The 9,607-nt window shown below is 37.7% G+C and overlaps 1 non-coding gene across 1 annotated transcript; it reads left to right on the forward strand.

The window, feature by feature from the left end:
- Nucleotides 1–831: 831 nt before the first annotated feature.
- Nucleotides 832–935, forward strand: LOC112715062 (small nucleolar RNA R71). Its single transcript, XR_003159454.1, has one exon. It is a non-coding gene; the product is annotated as a small nucleolar RNA R71 (small nucleolar RNA).
- The last annotated feature ends 8,672 nt before the right edge of the window (nucleotides 936–9,607 follow it).

A 9,607-nucleotide genomic window follows, 5' to 3' on the forward strand; every position in this document is an offset into this window, starting at 1 on the left:
AGAGGCGTCCCATGAGATCTTCCTCATTGGGATTTGCGTCCTCTCCATCCTTCTTGCATTCGGCCATGTTGAGTATATCAAGCCTTGCACTCTCTCTTTGGATTCTCTTCTGTATTGCTTGGGAGAGTACTAGGAGGGGTTTCAGTAACTTTCTTACTCAGCTGGCCCACCTGTGCCTCCAAATTTCTAATGGAGGATCTTGTTTCATTCATGAAACTTAAAGTGGCCTTAGACAGATCAGAGACCAGATTAGCTAAATTAGAAGTGCTTTGCTCAAGATTCTCTGTCTGTTGCTGAGAAGATGATGGAAAAGGCTTGCTATAGCTGAGCCTAGTTCGTCCACCATTATTAAAGCCTTGTTGAGGCTTTTGTTGATCCTTCCATGAGAAATTTGGATGATTTCTCCATGATGAATTGTAGGTGTTTCCATAAGGTTCACCTAAGTAATTTACCTCTGCCATTGCAGGGTTATCAGGATCATAAGCTTCTTCTTCAGAAGATGCCTCTTTAGTACTGTTGGATGCATTTTGCCATCCATTCAGACTTTGGGAAATTATGTTGACTTGCTGAGTCAACATTTTGTTTTGAGCCAATATGGCATTCAGAGCATCAATCTCAAGAATTCTCTTCCTCTGAGGCGTCCCATTATTCACGGAATTCCTCTTAGAAGTGTACATGAACTGGTTATTTGCAACCATGTCAATAAGTTCTTGAGCTTCTGCAGGTGTTTTCTTTAGGTGAATGGATCCACCTGCAGAATGGTCCAGTGACATCTTAGAGAACTCAGACAGACCATAATAGAATATATCTATCATGGTCCATTCTGAAAACATGTTAGAAGGACATCTTTTGGTCATCTGCTTGTATCTTTCCCAAGCTTCATAGAGGGATTCACCATCTTTTTGTTTAAAGGTTTGAACATCCACTCTAAGCTTGCTCAGCTTTTGAGGAGGAAAGAACTTAGCTAAGAAGGCCGTGACCAGCTTATCCCAAGAGTCCAGGCTATCTTTAGGTTGAGAATCCAACCATGTTCTAGCTCTATCTCTTACAGCAAAAGGGAAAAGCATGAGCCTGTAGACTTCAGGATCTACTCCATTAGTCTTAACAGTCTCACAAATCTGCAAGAACTCATTTAAAAACTAGTAGGGATCTTCTAATGGAAGTCTATGAAACTTGCAGTTCTGTTGCATTAGAGCAACTAGTTGAGGTTTCAGCTCAAAATTATTTTCTCCAATGGCAGGAATTGAGATGCTTCTTCCATCAAACTTGGAAGTAGGTGTAGTATAATCACCAAGCATCCTTCTTGCATTATTGTTGTTGGGTTCGGCTGCCATCTCCTTTTCTTGTTCGAAAATTTCAGCAAGGTTATCTCTGGATTGTTGTAATTTAGCTTCTCTTAGTTTCTTCTTCAGAGTCCTTTCAGGTTCTGGATCAGCTTCAACAAGAATGCCTTTTTCCTTGTTCCTAATCATATGAAAGAGAAGAGAACAAGAAAAGAAGAGAAGAGGAATCCTCTATGTCATAGTAAAGAGGTTCCTTATTGTTAGTAGAAGAAGAAGGGAATAAAGAAAGGAGAATCCAAACACAAGGGTAAGGATAGGGGTAGTGATTTAAGATGAAGAAAGGTGAAGAGAGGTGTTAGTAAATGAATAAATAAATAGGAAAAGATGAGAGAGGGAGAAATTTTCAAAATTAAATTTTGAAAAGGAGTTAAATGATTTTCGAAAATAAAGATAAAATAAAATTAAAATTAAAATTTAAAACAATTAGTTAATTTAAAAAGAATTTTGAAAAAGGGATGAGATATTTTCGAAAATTAGAGAGGGAAAAGTAGTTAGGTGGTTTTGAAAAAGATAAGAAACAAACAAAATGTTAATTAGTTAGTTGAAAAAGATATTAAAATCAAATTTGAAAAGATAAGAAGATAAGAAGTTAGATAAGATATTTTGAAATCAAATTTTTGAAAAAGATAAAATTTAAAAAGATATGATAAAAAGATATGATTAAAAAGATATGGTTGAAAAAGATTTAATTTTTAAAATTAAAATTAATTACTTGACTAACAAGAAACTAAAAGATAAGATTCTAGAATTTAAAGATTGAACCTTTCTTAACAAGAAAGTAACAAACTTCAAATTTTTGAAACAATCATATTAATTGTTAGCATAATTTTCTAAAATAAAGATAAAATTAAGAAAAAGATTTTTGAAAAATATTTTAAAGAATTTTCGAAAATTAATAAGAAAAATGAAAAAGATGTAATTTTTTAAAAAGTTTTAAAAAGATAAGATTTTTAAAATTGAAAATTTGACTTGACTTATAAGAAACAATTAATTTTAAAAATTTTTGACTTGGTCAACTCAAATTTTCGAAATTTTTGAGAAAATTAAGGAAAAGATATTTTTTATTTTTAAATTTTTAATGAAGAGAGAGAAAAACACAAATACGACCCAAAACATGAAAATTTTGGATCAAAACCAATGATGCATGCAAGAACACTATGAATGTCAAGATGAACACCAAGAACACCTTGAAGATCATGATGAACATCAAGAACATATTTTTGAAAAATTTTTGATGCAAAGAAAATAAGCAAGACACCAAACTTAGAAATCTTTAATGCTTGGACTCTAACAAACGAAAAATGCATATGATAAACAACAAAAAATACAAAACAAGAAAACATCAAGATCAAACAAGAAGACTTACCAAGAACAACTTGAAGATCATGAAGAACACCATGAATGCATGAATTTTTCGAAAAAAAATGCAAGAACAATATGAATATGCAATTGACACCAAACTTAAAAATTGACTCAAGACTCAAACAAGAAACACAATATATTTTTAGATTTTATGATTTTATTAATTTTTTTGGATTTTCTTTTAATTTTTTTCGAAAAACATATAGGAAAAAAGAAAATAAGAAATCCAATTTTTTTAATAAGAATTCTAGGAATCTTTCAATATTAGCCTAAAGCTCCAATCCAAGGGTTGGGCATGGCTTAATAGCCAGCCAGCTTTAGAAGATATAAATCAGGCATGCAACAGCTGATATTTCATCCAACTCTATATACATACCCTTTTATGTTAACAAGTGGAAGCCTCAATCCAATTGAGTTAGACAAGGCTTTACAGCCAGCCAAGCTTCAACATGCTTCATGAAACACTAGAATTCATTTTTAAAAATTTTGAATAATTTTCCGAAAACAAAGAAAAAATTTTGAAAAATATTTTTGAAATCTTTTTGAAAAGAAAAATAAAAAAAAATTACCTAATCGGAGCAACAAGATGAATCATTAGTTGTCCAAACTCGAACAATCCCTGGCAATGGCGCCAAAAACTTGGTGCACAAAATTGTGATCATCAACAATGGCGCCAAAAACTTGGTAGCGCTCTCAAACGTGAATCACACTTAGTCACAACTCCGCACAACTAACCAGCAAGTGCATTGGGTCGTCCAAGTAATACCTTACGTGAGTAAGGGTCCATCCCACGGAGATTGTTGGTATGAAGCAAGCTATGGTCATCTTGTAAATCTCAGCTAGGCGGATAATAAATGTTATGGAGTTTTTGAATAGTAAATAAAATAGAAAATAAAGATAGAGTTACTCATGTAATTCAATGGTGGGAATTTCATATAAGTGTGTGGAGGTACGTGTCCCTGTTGGATCTCTGCTTTCCTACTGTCTTCCTTTAATCCTTCTTATTCCTTTCCATGGCAATCTGTATGTAGGGCATCACCATTGTCAATGGCTACATCCCATCCTCTCAGTGAAAAAGGTCCAAATGCTCTGTCACAGCACGGCTAATCATCTGTCGGTTCTCGATCATGTTGGAATAGAATCCCTTGATATTTTTGCGTCTGTCTTCACGCCCAACAATCGCAAGTTTGAAGCTCGTCACAGTCATTCAATCCCTGAATCCTACTCGGAATACCACAGACAAGGTTTAGACTTTCCAGATTCTCATGAATGCCGCCATCAATCTAGCTTATACCACGAAGATTCTGATTAAGGAATCCAAGAGATATATGCCCGGTCTAAGGTAGAACGGAAGTGGTTGTCAATCACGCATTCATAGGTGAGAATGATGATGAGTGTCACGGATCATCATGGTGGACGAAATTGTGATTCATACTCTTTATTGTTGTATGGAATTAATTCCCCGATAATGGCTCCAAAAACTTGGTGCTCAATATCATGGTGTCTAAAATTTAATTGACAACTTCGCACAACTAACCAGCAAGTGCACTGGGTCGTCCAAGTAATACCTTACGTGAGTAAGGGTCGATCCCACGGAGATTGTTGGTATGAAGCAAGCTATGGTCACCTTGTAAATTTCAGTCAGGCGGATAATAATTGGTTATGGGAAATATAAAGAGATACTTCCTTAAATAATAAAGGATAGAAATACATATGTAAATTAATGGTGGGAATTGCAGATAAGCGTATGGAGATGCTTGTCCTTGTTGAATCTCTGCTTTCCTACTGCTTTCATGCAATCATTCTTACTCTTTTCCATGGCAAGCTGTATGTAGGGCATCACTGTTGTCAATGGCTACATCCCATCCTCTCAGTGAAAATGGTCCAAATGCTCTGTCATAGCACGGCTAATCATCTGTCGGTTCTTAATCAGGCTAGAATAGAATCCCATGATTCTTTTGCGTCTGTCACTAACGCCCAGCCTTCAGGAGTTTGAAGCTCGTCACAGTCATTCAATCCCGGAATCCTACTCGGAATACCACAGCCAAGGTTAAACTTTCCGGATTCCCATGAATGCCGCCATCAATTCTAGCTTATACCACAAAGATTCTGATTAAGGAATCCAAGAGATATGCGCCCGGTCTAAGGTAGAACGGAAGTGGTTGTCAGTCACGCGCGTTCATAGGTGAGAATGATGATGAGTGTCACAGATCATCACATTCATCAAGTTGAAGTGCAACGAATATCTTAGAACAAGAATAAATCGCATTGAATAGAAAATAGTAGTAATTGCATTAAAACTTGAGGTACAGCAGAGCTCCACACCATTAATCTATGGTGTGTAGAAACTTCACCGTTGAAAATACATAAGTGAAAGAGGTTCAGGCATGGCCGAATGGCCAGCCCCCATGAAGGTCTAAGGACTAGGCGTCCAGAGATGTCTAATACAATAGTAGACTATCCTATTTATACTAGACTAGCTACTAGGGTTTACAAGAGTAAATAATTGATGCATAAATCCACTTCCGGGACCCACTTGGTGTATGTTTGGGCTGAGCTTGATTTATCCACGAGCTGAGGCTTCTCTTGGAAGTGAACGCCAAGTTGTACCGTGTTTTGGGCGTTCAACTCCGGTTCGTGACGTGTTTCCGGCGTTTGACTCCAGACAACAACATGTAGCTGGCATTGAGCGCCAGTTTACGTCGTCAATTCTCGAATAAAGTATGGACTATTATATATTGCTGGAAAGCTCTGGATGTCTACTTTCCAACGCCGTTGAGAGCGCGCCATTTGGAGTTCTGTAGCTCTAGAAAATCTATTTCGAGTGCAGGGAGGTCAGATTCCAACAGCATCAGCAGTCCTTTGTCAGCCTCCTATCAGAGTTTTGCTCAGGTCCCTCAATTTCAGCCAGAAAATACCTGAAATCACAGAAAAACACACAAAATCATAGTAAAGTCCAGAAATGTGAATTTAGCATAAAAAATAATGAAAACATCCCTAAAAGTAACTAGATCATACTAAAAACTAACTAAAAACAATGCCAAAAAGCGTATAAATTATCCGCTCATCACAATACCAAACTTAAATTGTTGCTTGTCCCCAAGCAACGGAAGATAAATTAGGATAAAAAGAAGGCAATATACTATAAATCCAAAAATATCAATGGATATTAATTCTAATTAGATGAGTGGGACTTGTAGCTTTTTGCTTCTAAACAGTTTTGGCATCTCACTTTTTCCTTTGAAGTTTAGAATGATTGGCTTCTCTAGGAACTTAGAATTTCGGATAGTGTTATTGATTCTTGAACACAGCTACTTTTATGAGTCTTGGCCGTGGCCCTAAGCACTTTGTTTTCCAGTATTACCACCGGATACATAAATGCCACAGACACATGACTGGGTGAACCTTTTCAGATTGTGACTCAGCTTTGCTAGAGTCTCCAGTTAGAGGTGTCCAGAGCTCTTAAGCACACTCTTTTTGCTTTGGATCATGACTTTAACCACTCAGTCTCAAGCTTTTCACTTGGACCTGTATGCCACAAGCACATGGTTAGGGACAGCTTGATTTAGCCACTTAGGCCTGGATTTTGGTTCCTTGTGCCCTCCTATCCATTAATGCTCAAAGCCTTGGATCCTTTTTACCCTTGCCTTTTGGTTTTAAGGGCTATTGGCTTTTTCTGCTTGCTTTTTCTTTTTCTTTCTATTTTTTTCGCAAGCTTTTGCTTTTTCACTGCTTTTTCTTGCTTCAAGAATCAATTTCATGATTTTTCAGATCATCAATAACATTTCTCTTTGTTCATCATTGTTTCAAGAGCCAACAATTTTGACATTCATAAACAACAAGATAAAAAATATGCACTGTTCAAGCATTCATTCAGAAAACAAAAAGTATTGTCACCACATCAATATAATTAAATTAAATTCAAGGACAATTTTTGAAATTTGTGTACTTGTTCTTTTTGAAGTAAAAACATATTTTATTTAAGAGAGATGAAGGATTTATGGAATTTTATTCATAGCTTTAAGACATAGTTACTACATACTAATGATCATGAAGTAGAGACACAAAACATAGATGAACATGAAGCATAAAAATCAAAAAACAGAAAGATAAGAGCAAGGAGGTTAAGGAATGAGTCCACCTTAGTGAGGGTGGCGTCTTCTTGAAGGACCAATGGTGCTTTTTGAGCTCCTTTATGTCTCTTCCTTGCCTCTGTTGCATGATCCTTAGTGATTTTGGTGCTCTTATCCTTAGTTGCTCCCAATAATTGTATGGAGGAAAATTTATCCCCTGAGGTATCTCAGGGATCTCTTGATTTGCAGGCAAATGTTCTACCACTGAGATATAGACCCTTTTCTCTCTTCTTTTTTTTTAAGGTTTTTCTGGCCTTAGGTGCCATCAATGGTTATGGAAAAACAAAAAGCTATGCTTTTACCACACCAAACTTAGAATGTTGCTCGCCCTCGAGCAAAAGAAGAAAGAATAGAAGAAGAAGAAGATATGGAGGAGAGGGAGAGAGGTGTGTATTTGGCTATGTAGGGTGGGTTTGGGTGGGAAAGTGATGATGGATGTGAGTGGTGAGTGAAAAACAGAAGGGATGACCGTGAATGGAGAGGGAGAGGGTGATGTATGTGGGGATCCTGTGGGTTTCACAGATCCTAAGATGATCCTGTGAGGTCCACAGATCCTGAGGTGTCAAGGATTTACATCCCTGCACCAATTAGGCATGTAAAATGCCTTAGCATACCATTCTGGCGTTTAAACGCCGAAGTGATGCACGTTATGGGCGTTCAACGCCCATGTGTAGCATGTTTCTGGTGTTGAACGCCAGTTCCATGCTTGTTACTGGCGTTCAGCGCCATCTTTCCTCAGGGCACATTCCTGGCGTCCAAACGCCAGGATGTTGCTTGCTTCTGGCGTTTAGCGCCAGATCCATGCTCTATTCTGGCGTTGAACGCCAGCCAGATGCTCTTTACTGGCGTTTAAACGCCAGTAAGTCCTTCCTCCAGGGTGTGATTTTTCTTCTGCTATTTTTGATTCTGTTTTTAATTTTAATATTTTTTTCGTGACTCCACATGATCATGAACCTACTAAAACACAAAATAACAATTAAATAAAAATAAAATTAGATAAATAAAAATTGGGTTGCCTCCCAATAAGCGCTTCTTTAATGTCACTGGCTTGACAGTGGGCTCTCATGGAGCCTTAGAGAAGTTCAGAGCATGATGAAGGTTTCCCAACACCAAACTTAGAGTTTGAATGTAGGGTCTTCTCAACACCAAACTTAGAGTTTGGTTGTCGCCTCCCAACACCAAACTTAGAGTTTGATTGTGGGGGCTCTTTTGGACTCTGTACTGAGAGAAGCTCTGCATGCTTACTCTCTTTTGTTACAGAGGGATGGCCGTGTGCCTTAAACACAAGGTAGTCCCCATTCAATTGAAGGACTAATTCTCCTCTGTTAACATCTATTACAGCACCTGCTGTGGCTAGGAAAGGTCTTCCAAGGATGATGCATTCATCTTCTTCCTTCCTAGTGTCCAGGATTATGAAATCAGCAAGGATGTAAAGGCCTTCAACCTTTACCAACACATCCTCTACTAATCCATAAGCCTGTCTTACTGACATGTCTACCAATTATAATGAGAATAAGGCAGGCTGTACCTCAATGATCCCTAATTTCTCCATTACAGAGAGTGGCATAAGATTTATCCCTGACCCTAGGTCACACAGAGCCTTGTTAAAGGTCATGGTGCCTATGGTACAGGGTATTGAAAATTTCCCAGGATCTTGTTTTTTTTTTTAGGTAGAGCTTGCTGAACCCATGTATCAAGTTCACTAATGAGCAAGGGAGGTTCACCTTCCCAAGTCTCATTACCAAATAACTTGGCATTCAGCTTCATGATGGCTCCTAGATATTGAGCAACTTGCTCTCCAGTTACGTCTTCATCCTCTTCAGAGGAAGAATAATCTTCAGAGCTCATGAATGGCAGAAGGAGATTTAATGGAATCTCTATGGTCTCTATATGAGCCTCAGATTCTTTTAGGTCCTTAATAGGGAACTCCTTCTTATTTGAGAGACGTCCAGGAGGTCTTCCTCACTAGGATTTTCGTCCTTCTCCTCCCTTGTGCATTCGGCCATATTGATTACATTAATGGCCTTGCACTCTCCTTTTGGATTCTCTTCTGTATTGCTTGGGAGAATACTGGGAGGAGTTTCAATGACTTTCTTACTCAGCTGGCCCACTTGTGCCTCCAAATTTCTAATGGAGGATCTTGTTTCACTCATGAAACTTAAAGTGGCCTTAGACAGATCAGAGACTATGTTTGATAAGTTAGACAGGCTCTGTTCATAATTCTCTATCTGTTGCTGAGAAGATGATGGAAAAGGCTTGTTATTACTTAGCCTGTTTCTTCCACCATTATTAAAGCCTTGTTGAGGCTTTTGTTGATCCTTCCATGAGAAATTTGGATGATTTCTCCATGATGAATTATAGGTGTTTCCATAAGGTTCACCCATGTAATTTACCTCTGCCATTGCAGGGTTCTTAGGATCATAAGCTTCTTAAGAAGCTGCCTCTTTAGTACTGTTGGATGCATTTTGCCATTCATTCAGACTTTGAGAGATCATGTTGACTTGCTGAGTCAACACTTTGTTCTGAGCCAATATGGCATTCAGAGCATCAATTTCAAGAATTCCCTTCCTTTGAGGCGTCCCATTATTCACAGAATTCCTCTCAGAAGTGTACATGAATTGGTTATTTGCAACCATGTCAATAAGTTCTTGAGCTTCTGCAGGCATTTTCTTTAGGTGAATGGATCCACCTGCAGAATGGTCCAATGATATCTTAGAGAACTCAGATAGACCATAATAGAATATATCTATCATGGTCCATTCTGAAAAC

The sequence above is a fragment of the Arachis hypogaea genome, chromosome 1 (genome assembly GCF_003086295.3).
Source record: "Arachis hypogaea cultivar Tifrunner chromosome 1, arahy.Tifrunner.gnm2.J5K5, whole genome shotgun sequence".
Lineage (NCBI taxonomy): Eukaryota > Viridiplantae > Streptophyta > Magnoliopsida > Fabales > Fabaceae > Arachis > Arachis hypogaea.